The following is a 13,719-nucleotide window of genomic DNA, read 5'->3' on the forward strand; positions in this document are numbered from 1 at the left end:
AAATAAATAAATAAATAAATAATAATAATAATAATAATAATAATAGTAGTAGTAGTAGTAGTAGTAGTAGGAGTAGTAGTAGTAGTAGTAGTACGGGAAGATGAAGTTAGATCAGCACTCCGGTCATTACCAAGTTGGAAGGCTACAGGAATTGATGGAATAGCTACAGAAATATGGCAAGCAACAGAAGAAGAATCAGTCAAGGCTCTAACTAAACTATATCAGCAAATTTGGAGAATGACACAGTGGCCAACAGATTGGGTGGAATGTGGTGTTTCTGGTTAATCTATTCCTTGACCCAGGCCAGCTCTTGAATGGTGCTTCAGTTACTTTTTGGTACAGTCTGGAACTGGAGGCAGGGCTAACAAACAACCAGCAGCAAGAGCATAGAAAGCAGTCTGCACTTGCCTTTCTGTAAATAATATCTGTTTCATTAAACTATTAATATTCTTGATTCTACTCCACTGCGTGGTCTTTGTGTGCCACAGCCTTTTCCCCTCTGGATTCTACACTGTGTTAATCCAGAATGTTGCATTAGTGCTCCATTGGGAACAATGGCACTGCCTTAGTCTGCATGTCAGGAAACGTTTATGTAGAGAATAGAAGTAATCTCAATGAATGTCAATAGTTAAATGAGGCAATTTTCCACTGAGAATCAGGTTTAAAAGACCAAAATCATTCTAAAACGCACATATGGGAAAGGCATTTCCAAAAGTTCTTCTGTTGGGTGCCTATTCTCTCTCCTGCCCCCACTTCTTTTTCTACCAGTTGTTGGATAGTGGACATAACTGCTCCTAGCTCATGTACACTGTATTTTTCTGATGGGTTTCTGGCAGTTTCCCTCTCATGGTGAATAATGTTTCTTTCTTTCTTTCCAGTAAAGCAACCTAATGTGTCTGGATAGGTGAATAAATAACTTTTGTAGCCAAAGAAATGCATTTGAGTGTTGTATGTTAGATTCCAAACTTGCAGTAAAAGGCAGCAAATGGAAGCCAAAGCTAAAAGCTTGAGTGCAGCTTAACTGGTCTAAAATGTCACAATATTTAAAATGATGTGTATTTTATCTTTCTCCCTGTTATTTTTGAATCCAAAGTCATAAAGGGATTCTCAAGTATTCTAAATAAGAAATAACCAAACATTTTTCAACTTTCCTTTGGCTGCATGTGGAAATAATGACACACAGAATTTGTAGCTTTGTTTACTTATTCGAGTTGGATGTTGCGTGTTTGAAGGAACTTCTGGGGAAATAACTGGGTGGAAAAAATTAGTTTTACGTTTTCTTTTGAAAACTTCCTTCTGTAAAAATGCTGATCTTTTCCCAGAGGCTGTGTCTCCACTGTGTTGGGTTTTTTTAAATGTTGTCCGGTAGATAAATGCACATTGCATATAAAAAGGACACACAAAAATCAATGTAGATTATTACCTGCAAAATTACTCCAATGTAATTTGTTAACATTTGATAGCAATTGTTCTCAGATTGTAATTTGTTAATGTAATAAAAAGTACCCGATTTATGTTTTGTCTTTTACTTTTAGAGAGTAAATAAGCAAAAATTTCTTTATTAGTGAAACATGGAGTATTGAGCCATACCTAACTTTTTTGTGCTTGGTAAAACAAATCACATGTTGCTACTTATTAATGTTATGATTATCTGTGCTAGGCAAGAGAGAGATCTCATTTCATTGCCATTTGTAACTATTGTAGGAGGGGTCATCTATAATTTCCTGCAGTAAGTTTGTCATGTGCCTTTGTTGATGTTGAACATAGAAACAGTTGCTTAAAAGGTAGAAGTAATATAAGCAGCATCTGTGAGAATGCGGTCACATTCGACATTCCAGTTGGTCAAACCATACTAATCAAGGAGACTGGTCTGCTCTGGAAACTGTGGAAGAGCAATGTTAGAGACTGATGGATTTCTCACTTGGCAAAGCTGTATTCAACTTTATCCCACTTATGGAACATACTGAAATGAATGATGGAGAATGGCCATTGAAATTCACTGATACCTTCTGAGTGGCCACAGAGGGTCACATCATTGAATGTAAGTTCTCCCTGATTTTGTTTTAAATGACCACAAGCAGTCACAGGTGTCAGGCAGTTATAAGAAAGAACAACAGCTTAAGGGAATTGCTGCTTAACCCATTCTGCCTGTCTATTTTCCCACTCAGAAACAGCCTCCCCCGCACTTGATTTTATCCATGTTGGGGAAAGACATGTATTTTTCCCTCACAGAGGGAAAGGGTTGAGCACTACTTCCACCACCCTGCTGTTCCTCCTCTTTCTTAAAATCTTTTGAGACCACTTGTGGTTTACTTTCTGTGTGTCGGGACTGCTGGCTGCAGAGAATCTCAACTAGACATTTGGGGATCTGGGTGGGAAGACTGCTGCCTGGCCACCATCTCCTCTTGACAAACTGTGGGCCTCTTGGGCTGCAGCAGGCCAGCAGCCTCATTGTTAGGCCCATAGGTGTAACTGGGGGGGGCAGGGGGGGCACGTGCCCCGGGCACCATTGAGGTGGGGGTGCCATACCAGTCCCTGCCACTCCCACCCCATTGCCCACCTGCCCAGCCCCAGGGCCCCTCAGCCACTTGCCTCCAGCTCCGGCCTAGGATTGGCAAAGAGGCCTAGGATGGGCAAGGCCTGCAAACTGCAGAGCTCTTCTTCTCTCCCTGGCACCTCTCAGCTGATTGGTGGGTGGGCGGGGCTTCTGGAGAGGCCTCCGAGTAGGCCTCCCTGAAGCCTGAACTCGAGTAGGCCCCAAGCCAGGAAGGAAGGAAGGAAGGAGGAAGCAGGCAGAGTTCTCTGCAGCAGCAGCAGCAGCAGCAGCAGACCCTCTGCACAGACCAGACCATCCAGAACAGTTATTGCGAGGTAGGCTGTGAATTCCTTTTTGTGGTCCTCCCCACCCCTATAGGAATCTGCTTGCCATAGGGCTTTGATATGGGGGGCGGGGAGAGACTGAGAAGTCTCTGAATACCGTATTTTATGGACTATAAGACTCACTTTTTTCCTCGAAAAATATCCGCCAAAATTCAGGAGCGTCTTATATGTTTTAACAGTTTAATATGTTAAAACTCTGAAAAACTGGATTAAAATTCAGGTGCGTCTTATAGTCCGTAGCGTCTTATAGTCCGTAAAATACGGTATTTAATTTAAAACAGACTGGAAAATGTGCTGGCTTTAAAAACAAAAACTATCTTAAAAGGCCTATAAGTTTCAGGTCAGAAAATTACAAACACTTCTGGAACAAGTATATTTTATTTATTTTCATTCATAAATGCACTTATGTTCAAGTTGTTTTGCAACCCAGAAGGTCTGAGTGAGAACTGTGAAGCATGTGTTGTGATTTTATTTTATTTTATTTTTCTTGTGTGTGAACTGCTCCCCAATAACTTGCAGGGACTTCAGGGTAAATCTGGCCAACATGTGAATGCAGCACCTCTATTCCAGAGGAGATGTGTGTTCAAGGGCTTTAAAAGCCTGGTGTGAAACACCTCCTGGAATCAAACTTTACTGAATTTGTTCAGAATTCTGAGAAAACAAACATAGGCTCACCCTGCATGGTTGAAAGTCTCCTTTGCTAATCTGCAGCGAGGGGGCCATTTTAATAATTAGCGTTGCTAGTGTGTTCTAGGCATTAAAAGTAGCACAAATATATAGTACTCAATGTATATCACTATATACTGTGAAGTGTGCATGTGTGTATCCAGTGAAATGTATTTCCAGGCAGCATACTTATTTTGAAATATCAGACTTAAATCCTTGGGGGCCTGGGGTGTGTGGAGGCCCTGGACTTTGAGGGTCTGGGGGCCCATTTTGAAATCCTGTCTCTGGACCCATTCCAACCTTGCTATGCCCCTGGCGGAATAGTTACATATGTATTGATCACTACACATGGGTTTCTGCACAGCACCTGCACAGAAGAAACTTCCATGTAGAAAATGTAAACTGACCCTGAATTTTCCATCCATGACTGGGATATCTGAGAGTTAGAGTCAATAATAAAAGAACAGCACACTGCTTGTGACAGGAAGGGGCAAATTACAATGATTTCTAGGGGTGTGCACCGGACGGCGGACCTGCGGTTCGGCACTGGGGTGGGGGGTTCCATTAAGGGCGGGGGGGCTTTACTCACCCCTCCCGCGCTTTGCAAGTTTGGTGCCATAATTCATTTAAAAAATGCGCCGCAGAATCGCCCTCCACTCCTATGGCTCCGGACCGGGGCTCCTTCCTGTCTTCAAAATCGGGCGGCAGGATACTTCCCTGCCGCCCCCGAAGCCCCCTCAAGCCATTTTAGCCCTTTAAATCTCGCCCCGGACCGAGTCCTATGGCGCTCGGGTGGGCGGCGGGGAGATGTCCGTCCGCCCGCCCGCCCCCTTCCCTGCCTTCTGCGAAGTGCAGGGAGCCTTCTGCGTGCGCGTGCGCAGAAGACTCAAGTGCAGGGAGCCTTCTGCGCACGCAGTTCTGGCATCATCTGTCCAAAGTGCAAGATCCAGCAACTGAACAGCCATCGTTTCAAGTCCTCCCTCAGTTTGCAAAATATTGCTAATCATTCCACACAGTACTGCTTTCTGGGAAGGCATCTTTCTCATGCTTAACAAGAATACAGCTGATGTTAGAAGTTCCTTAGGAAAGTCTGTAGAAGGACAGGCTTCAAATGGAGCATATGCAGAACAAACAGGTATGAGAAACAGTCTCTGTGCAGTGATGACATCTAAAATCAATATCTTCAAGAACTGTAGCTGTACTGATTGGTCACCAACCACAGTCCTAATTCAGACAGCAAAATCTGCTACATATAAAAACTTGCAGACAAGGAAAGAAGCCCCTTCTTAAATTGCACTGGTCAATGACAAGCTCTGCTCAAGCCCCTATTAGCTGTCACTCATTATTTGGATGTACTTTTTTGTGAGGGCTTGTAAGGTGACTAGCCTTTCAGTTCCAAACACTGCTTCTATCCCATGCATTGTTTTGTTGGACCGATATAAAGATTACCTCTTTTGAGCTCGAATCATAGACTCTCATGATTTGGAAGGGAGCACAGAGATAATCAAATCCAACCCGGCCAGTTCAGGAATCTACAAGCCTGCAGTCCCTGTTATTCTCAGATGGCCTCCTGAGTAACAATCAGGTCTTGACTCTCCTTAGCTTCTGAGATCAGTTGGTTGCTTTGGCTTGTTGCCATCTGCTACCAATGCACAGAATGCCAGCCCAGAGATCGGGGGGGGGGGCAAATTTTGTGAACCGTTGTTCCATTTTACCATTCTGAAATGTTGGTGGTTATGCATACTTCACCTCACAGAGTGGGTGTGAGAATACATCGAGATAAGGATATTTCTTCTGTGTCCTTAACCACATAAAAACATACATAAGAAAGTAAACATTGGAAATTTTTTAGTGTTCTCTAATAATGAGGGTGGGCATTTTATAAGGTTGGTCTGTGGACCTCTAGAGGTGTTCCGGAACAGTCTAATTTGTCTAGTTTGATCTATGGGTCTGCATGCAGACATACACTGAAGTGCTTCACATGCTCCGTGTGAAGTGCCAGATGGGGTTCGGTTGGGAGAGTTTTCCCAAGCCTGTTTTCCCCTCAGACAAGCAGTTGCTCATTGCTGGGTTGACGGATCGGCCACCCAGATGAGCGGCTGCTCTGGTCGGGTGCTCCTGAGCTTGGCCACAGCTCCGTCAGGAGTTTCAGGGATTGGGGAAAGGGGAGCACCGCCATGCGGCATCCTGGCCCCCTGAACCCCAGGAAGGCATGTGGCGCCCTGGCTCCCTGAACCCCAGGAAGGTGCCGCGCGAGTGCACGGCACCTTCCTGGGGTCCCCTCTCCCTCTCACCCTGAGTCCACGCAATCCATAAAAAAGGGTTAATGGAGTGCTCGCTCTGTTAACCTCATTTAAGGGGAGGGGTTGTTAGGCAGGCTAGCCACCAGAGAACCGTTAGTCTGGTTTTGATCAATTTTGAGAATAGCTTCACTGTCAAACATAACTATTGTACAAGTGTATGTAATGGTATTATATGTATATTACTTGTCCCCTTCCTTGGCACTTTTCTCCACTGACTATGACACACGTTGTAACATGAGAAGATAAATTTCATTGTAACATGAAAACAGAAATTCCATTTATCCATCTTAACTATTAGCTGTTGATACACCTATCTTCCATACATTCCTCTAAACGTTTTTAAAAGCTAGCAAACCTAGGAACCATTGTCACATGCTGTGGCAGTGATTCCACATTATTGCATTGTTTGAAGGAGCACTTTCTTTTGTTTGTTCTGAATCTACTGCTAATCCATTTCATCAGGCCACCTCTAATTCTGATATTATGAGAAAAGGCAAGACACCACTCTGTAGCCACTCTCCATATCATTCACAGTTTTATACATCTCCTATTGTGTTGCAACATTCATTTTCTAATGGTGGATTTTAACTAATTTCAAGCTTGCTGAAAGGCTTTGATCCTTCTTTCAGATTTTAACTAATCCTGCCATTTTTGAGAAATTTCTCCCTTTGAAATTAGCTGTATTAGATTATTTCCAAGGCTTTTTTGGCTCACATATATGCTGAATTTGATAATACTGTGGTCTGTTTCCATTTCCAAGAGATTAGACAGCAGATCTTACATCATATTCTGGGCACTGCTTAAGAGTAAATCAATAATCAACTCCCCTTATGAGTTCCGTGATAAACTGTTCCATACACAATAATGTGTTCTATTTCAATTGGGCAGCAGGAGCTACCGGAGGCTTTCCATCTGTTGCACTACTATTTCCTATCATCCCACAATTTATTGTGGGTGGGGATGATGGGAGTTGTAGTCAGCTGGGGACTATGGGAGTTGTATTCAACAACGTCTGGGGATCCCTGTTAGAAGGAACACTGGTCCTGATCCAGATCCACCCGTGGCACAGTTGCTATTTGTCCTGGATACTGAAAGTGCCATTGGCACTGGAATTGGGAGCAGGGTTGCATTGCATATCCAGCATTTGACGGAGGGGATTCAGTAGATTGCTCAGGTCTGTGCTTTTCAAGAAAAAAACATTTCAAGCAGGAAAATATACAAAAATCAGCAAATAATATGAATAAAACAAGTTTGGCAAGAAGACAAAATAGGTGTAGATCAAAATAGGTTAGATCTAAAAGTGCCCTTCCACAAGTGGAAGGTACGTTCTACTCATGGAAGGGCTGTTTTATATCTTGCCTTAGAGCGCTACATGAGAAAAGTGAAACTAAATCCAGAGATAGTAGACGGCTTGTGCAACCTTGGGTGCAAGAATGAGAATGCTATGGAATCTACCTATTATACCACTGTATGAATTGTTATGCATCCTCTTACGGACCAGTGCTAGCAGCTGTTTTTCTTCTAGTTCTTTGGATCCAGCTCAGTATAATCTTGGCACAGAATTTGGGTTACTACTAGCAAGAGTAAGCAGGGGGGAAAGTTGCTAACATTTCTGATTTCTGCTACCCATCACATGTATACTCTTGCCCATTAACTGTCCCTGCAGTGTACAGTCCTCAAAAGTTACTAGTATAATAGAAATAGATGGACTTTGCTAGTCTGTAAGAACTAGAGTTCTTGAATTGAACTTGAGTTCTAGAATTTGCTAGAGGTAAAACAGAGTGATTTTGCAGATAGCAGGTTTTTGGAGTTTATATAGCAATAGCAATAGCAATAGCACTTACATTTATATACCGCTTTATAGCCGGAGCTCTCTAAGCGGTTTACAATGATTTAGCATATTGCCCCCAACATTCTGGGTACTCATTTTACCGACCTCGGAAGGATGGAAGGCTGAGTCAACCTTGAGCCCCTGGTCAGGATCGAACTTGTAACCTTCTGGTTACAGGGCGGCAGTTTTACCACTGCGCCACCAGCATTTATATAGCATTTAAAAATATATTGTGGCAAGAAGATGAATGGTGGTATTGGAAAGACTGGTACAAAAATGCAAATGACTCTTATTTATTTGTAGATATAGGACAAATATGACTCCTGGAGCTTTTACACACATGGCGTTTCACTTGCATCCCCTCCGGAATGGAGGCTGCGAGTTCACATATCAGCAAGTTTTAACCAGAATTCCCTGCAAGCTTTCAGGGACCAGTACACACCCATAAGAAAAGCCCTGCTGGATCAGGCCCAAGGCCCATCTAGTCCAGCATCCTGTTTCGCACAGTGGCCCACCAGATGCCGCTGGAAGCCACAGGCAAGAGGTATGTGCGTGCCCTCTCTCCTGCTGTTGCTCCTGACTCTGCTTTTCTCCGAATTACTGTTAACAATTACTGCACATTCTAGCTTGGCCTGAATTATGTCTGGGGTAAAAACATCCTCTATTTGCGGCAGCTATTTGTTGTTGTTGTTGTTCTTGTTGTTGTTGAAAAAATGAGCTTTCTGGAATGCCATGGGGCTTCTCCATTGATGTGTGGAATGGCCATTGCCAGTAATTTGGAGTTTTTCAAACCCACCGCCATCTGACCCGAAGTGGGCTCCTGACCCTTTGGGATCCACCACCATGTCAGCTAAGTCTTCTGGTCCGCCTTCACCATGCTACTTGTGCAGCACAATCCTGCCCATGCTTCCTTAGTGTGCCCAGGACTGCAGCCTCAGTCCCCTAGAACAGGGATCCTCAACGTTGGGGCCCCCAGATGTTAGTGGACTTCAACTCCCATAATCCCAAGCCCCAGTGGCCTTTGGTTGGGGATTATGGGAGCTGAAGTCCAATAACATCTGGGGGCCCAACGTTGAGGATCCCTGCCCTAGAAATCCAACTAGTCTGGCTTTGCAGGTTGACAGCTCTCAGGCTGTCCTACGGAGCAGCTGGTGCTCAAGGGCCACTTCAAATGAGAAAGCGGGGCGTAGAGCAAGTGGAAGAAAAAGTGACAAACCTGGACACCTGCCCCACGCAGCAAACACTCTCGCCAACTCCAGTGGGAGCGTGTGCTGGCAGGGGCGGGTGGGCTGGAACTGCTCCTGGCCAGGCTTCCTCCATGGGATGGGCATGCCTGATGTGGGGGGGGGGAGGCGCTTGGAAGCCCCTTCAGGCCATTCGCTCAGAGCCAAGTTATCTTAGTCCTTGTAGCACTCCCACACCGCCACCTCCCTACATGCAGCTGCTGAGGGAAACATCGCTCTGCCCCCTCCAGCTGACCTGCAGGGTTTGGGGCTGGTAAGGGACCGGGAGCTGTTTGGCTGCCCTCCCTCTCACCGCCTCCTGCTCCCCGCCCCCTGTGCCTGCCATTGGCTTTCTTGCTCTTGCTCCCACTCCCACCTGCCTGGCCTTGGGAAAGTGATGGCCTGAGGCAGACTATCTTGGCGAGTTGCCTGACTGGCCCTTCCCTTCCCCTCTCCTGGTTTCCAGGTGAGTCCACAGCCCTAAGAAACCTACGGGTCCACTGGGAAGCCTTTGCACAGATGTGCTGGCCCACAAGGGAGAGCTTGAGGAGCAACTCCTCACTGAAACTGAAATACACTTGAGGGGGGGAGAAAGATGGTTTGTGGATCGAAAACATGGTGTTAGGTTTGGCGGGGGGAGTGCAATAATGTTAGGGGAGACTCCTCAAATGCTTGTGGGGGGAATCTGAGCCCCTGGTTATTTTTCCTGGTCCAGGCTTTTTCACCCGCCCCTTCAGTTCCCCCGGCTGCAAAACCCAGCGGGCATTGCTGCTGCTGCTGCTGTATGCTGTTTCAAGCATACACCAACTGTCAAACCACCCAGAGATGTGAGTTTTGGGTGGTATAGAAATATGTTATAAAAATAATAAAAATTAAAACTGACCACGGGTGGGGGGAGGAGAAAGAAAAGGTCTTTCCCACCTCCTCCTCTTGTATGTGATTGGTTGGAGGGGGAAATGGAGCAAGCAGTGGGAATGCACAAGGAGAAAGATGGCAGGGAGTTTGGGGAGGAGCCCATGGCTATGTGAACTGTCCATCTAATTCCCCGAATTAAAACTGCCTTGAATCAGCTGCAAAGTACATTTGCTCCTTGGATACCCCGAGGCATAAAGCCATGTGTGAATAACTTCCTGGCAGTGGAAGGGAATAGATAGGAGCCAGGATGTATTTTTGTCCCTACTCTATTAATTATACTAGGTGCAATCTTGCCAGAGTTGAAGTCCTATTTATTTTAATGGAAGAGAATGAAGCATGTGCTTAACTCCCCCTTTGTGTTAATGATGTGGAAGTTTCGCATTTGGAATGTTTGGTCTCCAGTGAACCTGCAATTCAGAAGAGTTACCAAATAAGATCATAAAAGTTTTTAATAGCAAATGTATAGGGCAGTGGTTCCCAAACAGGGAGCCTCCAGATGTTGCTGAACTACAACTCCCATCAGTCCCAGCTACAATTTATTGTGTCTGGGGATGATGGGATCTGTAGTTCAGCAACATCTGAAGGCTCCCCATTTGGGAACCACTGGTATCGGACATTTACATCATCTCCATTTAAAGTGCTGTGCTTTATTTCCATAAAAGACAATTGCAATCCATTGTATTAATATCCCCAGCCACAGTGGCCATTAGCCAGGATGATGGGAGTTGTAGTCCAAAAACAGCTGGAGGACCAAGGTTGTGCAGCTGTGGTCTACCCTGGCTGGCAGTGGCTTTCTAGGGGTCTGAAAAAAGGTTGAAATAAGTTTTTTCCAATTCTCGCAGTAGGGCGCCTCGTGTGAGTGTAACTCTCCTGACATTCAGGGAAGGAACTTCTGACAATGAAGCACCACTGCAACAAAAGTTTAGACAGAACTTATTTTTATAGCATAAAATAATTACTTAGCAAATGTTTATATAGTTGTCAAGGTATGAGGGAGGGAATCCTTACTTTTATTATTTACTTAGGAACATAGGTAGCTGCCGTATACTGAGAGACCATAGGTCCATCTAGCTCAGTATTGTCTGCACAGACTGGCAGCGGCTTCTCCGAGGTTGCAGGCAGGAGTCTCTCTCAGCCCTATCTTGGAGAAGCCATGGAGGGAACCTGGAACCTTCTGCTCTTCCCAGAGTGGCTCCATCCCCTAAGGGGAATACCTTACAGTGCTCACACTTCAAGTCTCCCATTCATATGGAACCAGGGTGGACCCTGCTTAGCTAAGGGGACAAGTCATGCTTGCTACCACAAGACCAGACATATATTGGTATTGGTGTGATTGTATTTACCCAAGTAAAAGATGACTGTGAATTTAAGATGCCCCCCCCCAAATTACATTTTAAATATAGGTTATACTCTATTTACTTAAAAGGAAGAGGACTCTGAATTTAAGATGATCCCCTAATTTCTAACATCAAGGAACTTGGAAAAAGCCTTATCTTGGATTCAGGTAAATACAGTATATGTTTCTTCACAAAGGAAGATAAATAACAGTAACTTATAGACAGATCCCTGACCGGAGGAGCTTACTGTGCAAGGTACTTAACCAACAAAGATAGAACTGTTGCCATTTTTTTGTGGAGAAGGGTTGTTAGAAGAGCATCGGATATAGGATAGTGAAAGTGTTGGGGTGGAGAGAAAATATTACTTAAATGTGTTTAAATGCAGGGGTTCTCAAACTTGGCTCCCTAATTATTGTTGGACTACAGCTCCCATCATCCCTGGCCACAAAGCCTTTCCATTGTGTCTGGGGATGATGGGAGTTGTAGTCCATCAACATCTGGGGATGCAAGCTTGAGAACCCCTGCATTTAAATGACATGTGTTACTGCTCTCTCTTCCATCCTGCCCTCTCTCTCTTCCATCCTGCCCTCTTGTCTTTCCGAGTCTGTGCTTGCAGTCATTTTCTTTTTCTCGCTGTGCTTTTATCCTCTAGTTAAATGCTTAAAAGCAGAATCGGAAGCTGTCATGAGAACACTCTGAGGGCCCAAGCAAGCACAGTTTAGCATATTCAAGGGAGAATTAGCAGGAAGGCTGAGTGTCACACAGTTTTATCACAGACAGCTGATGTTGCAATGTAAGAACACCCTGGCTTTATATGATGGGTTTTAAAAAGGCAAACCAAATACCACACATCCCCTGTTCTCTGCAGCATTGGATGCCATAAATAGGTGCATTCCCATGGCTGGTGGGTTTTAAATTTATGATAAAGTATATAAAATTAATGAGATGTGGCTACACTTAATGTGCGGCCGGGGCGGGGGGGACTCTACTCCCCTGCTGTTGTGCTGGTATCATGTACAGTACTTCAGAGTCAGCGCGCTGAAACCAGACACCCTTTCATTCATGCAGTCAAACTCAGGCAGTCTTATCTGTGACACAGCTTTATACAATCCATACCTAACCCCTTTCATATTCTTGCCAGATTTGCAACCTATTAGTGGGGGCTTTCTGCAAAAAGAAGGGCTTGAGCTGGGGGCTGTCCTGTCTTACAGTTGTATTCTGTGCTCGCTGGGTGGGAGGGTCACACTGTGAGACTAATAAGGACAGAGCTGCATCCCCTTCTCCCACTCTTTAGAGACTCCAGCAACTCCTCAGCAACTACAGCAGCTTTGGGCAGGCATTGACTGTGCTTCTGAGGGAACTGAATAGATACAAATTGAAGGTAAGAGAGTGGCTTGTTTGCGGTCAGGTCTTTTACACCCAACATACGGCACGGAATTGGGTGCTGCTCTGCTAGGAGGTTTCCTCTGGTTTTGCCAGTGTTTACTGAACCCCTGTCATTTGTGTTCTATATTTATTGCATGTTGATCTATAGACTGCAAGGATTCTGTGCTTATTCTGTTGTACAGCTTGTGTAGCTATGTGATGGGAGGACAGGTACTGGTTTTGCAAATATGTTTGTTTTAAATAAACATGCTGTTCCTAGTGCGCAGAGAATAGTTCAAAAACCAGGGATCAAACATGTACAAACTGATAACAGTGCTAATAATGCCTGTCGAGATAGATAGATATTTTCAGAGTTAATATATAAAGGAAATACCCATGGGGTGTGTGTGTGTGTGTGTGTGTGTGTGTGTGTGTATGTTGCTCTCTTTGCCTAGGGGCCATTGCACTGAAATGTATGTGGGAACATGGATATGTGGTTTTAAAAAAAAAAGTCTTACTGGCATGCTGGGAAATCTAAAGGGTTGATGCTCCCATGAGGGATTACATTGTTTCTGCTTTTTGCTGGGTAAAACTCTTTCTCTTTCTCTTCCTTTCTCTCTCGGGAGTATTTTGTACTGTTGTATTACTGGAGTGCATATATTTTGGGCCAAGATAATGATTTCCCCTGCCTGCCAGGCACACACCTAAGTGAGCAGGATGGGAGAACATTACACTTTGTAAATGAATTTTTCCACACCCTGAATGATTATGCTGCTAGAATCCCCCTTTTTGTTTTAGTTGGAGTGGAAACAGTGTCTTTGCATATCTACACTATTTATGAATGCTTAAATATTTTGTTAAACCATGGTAATGCATAATTATGTTGAGATAGTGGGCATGTTCCAGCCAAAGTTAACCACTTTTAAGAGCCTCTAATTTGTATGGAAAAGATTTTAAACTCTTTTAAAAACTCTGTATGGAAATGATTTACAGCATGCTAAACTGCTGTATTAAAATAAATAGGACCTGAAGATGCTTATTTTTGGTTATACCACGAGTCTTTATTTTATTAGCTAAGTTTTTTAAAAAAAAATTTAAAAGGCATGATTAAGAGGCACTCGGTTTGTTACATGATGAAGTATCCTCAGTCTTCTGCTTTCCACCACATCTGATTACTTCCAAAAAGGTAACCCATATTG

The 13,719-nt window shown here is 44.2% G+C and overlaps 1 protein-coding gene across 5 annotated transcripts in view; it reads left to right on the forward strand.

The window, feature by feature from the left end:
• The first annotated feature begins 1,724 nt into the window (after positions 1-1,724).
• Positions 1,725-13,719, forward strand: part of COL19A1 (collagen type XIX alpha 1 chain) — a 404,037-nt gene continuing 392,042 nt past the window's right edge. The window contains exons 1-2 of one of the 5 annotated variants that reach the window (XM_053286724.1): positions 11,242-11,322; positions 12,450-12,536. The gene's annotated coding sequence lies outside the window, so the exon portion shown is untranslated. Of the gene's footprint in view, positions 2,042-2,769; positions 2,872-11,241; positions 11,323-11,906; positions 11,949-12,207; positions 12,537-13,719 lie in introns of those variants that run through there. The other 4 variants (XM_053286725.1, XM_053286727.1, XM_053286726.1 and 1 more) reach the window with 4 other exon arrangements.

The sequence above is a fragment of the Hemicordylus capensis genome, chromosome 1 (genome assembly GCF_027244095.1).
Source record: "Hemicordylus capensis ecotype Gifberg chromosome 1, rHemCap1.1.pri, whole genome shotgun sequence".
Taxonomy (NCBI): Eukaryota; Metazoa; Chordata; class Lepidosauria; order Squamata; family Cordylidae; genus Hemicordylus; species Hemicordylus capensis.